Raw genomic sequence first — 1,048 nt, forward strand, 5'->3', positions numbered from 1 at the left:
TATATAGGAAAGTCACTTCAACATCGGAATAGAGACATTAAGGTTTGGGATGACTTTAATATAAAGAACTAATGCGATATGCATTTCCCCCTTACAAAGTTAGATGCGTGTCTATATACCAACTCACACGAATGTATGTGTATACAGACACGTAGTCGATAAGCATTCCGTAAGTTAATAGCAGATCAACTGCATGTCTAGTATATTTTGGGGGAAGTTTAGGCGGAAAATTTTACATACTGTACACATATGTGTATGTATGTGCATATATATATAATCTCTATCCATAATAGGTTTGCAATATCAGAATCTTTGGGGCAAAAGTGAGAAAGAAAAAAAAACTTTGAGAAAAGCAATCGTACTTTAAATTTTTACTTAAAATCCAATTAAGACGTTTTCACAGGTTCCAATTTAGCTAGAAGATAGGAATTACAGAAAAATGTAAAATAATATAGAAATTACAAAAATTATAAAATGATAAAAAGTATAGATACAAAAAAATACTTTATTGCCAGTTGAAAAAAAAATTACGTGTAACATGAAGATACTACATACTCCGAAGAAATTGCTGATCTTAGCGATTTTCATGGATTTCATGTTTTGTGTTATAATAAGAGTATTTGTAGTTAAGAAAACTAAAATTAAAGTGGGTGGAAGAAGGAACTGATTCAGAGTATACGTAAGGAAAGGAAATTCTAACTAAACTCAGAAAAATTATCGTTAACAGGGAACAGAAAGGCGAGTGAAGGGCTTATCCGAGACGTAATAAGATCATCTTTAAAATAGTTTTCATGAATCAGGTATCCGTGGCCCTACTTCGCCTGCTTTTACTTTTTTCCAAAAACCATTTTATAGTGTGTGTGTATTATACATACACATATTATTAGCGAAAGGCCCTACGGAGAACTCGTCCGTTTTTTTTTTTTTCAGTTTTACAGGATATTAACCAGGCTCCCACTATCAAAATTGAAGTGTACCTTCTAAATAATTGCGTATAGAATCGGTAACTGGATTCTAGTGCGTATGTATATATATATATATATATATA

The 1,048-nt window shown here is 31.6% G+C and overlaps 1 protein-coding gene across 1 annotated transcript in view; it reads right to left on the minus strand.

The window, feature by feature from the left end:
* LOC106871124 (uncharacterized) overlaps positions 1-1,048 on the minus strand; it is a 31,359-nt gene that overhangs the window by 28,987 nt on the left and 1,324 nt on the right. The window lies entirely within an intron of this gene.

Source organism: Octopus bimaculoides, chromosome 7 (genome assembly GCF_001194135.2).
Source record: "Octopus bimaculoides isolate UCB-OBI-ISO-001 chromosome 7, ASM119413v2, whole genome shotgun sequence".
Lineage (NCBI taxonomy): Eukaryota > Metazoa > Mollusca > Cephalopoda > Octopoda > Octopodidae > Octopus > Octopus bimaculoides.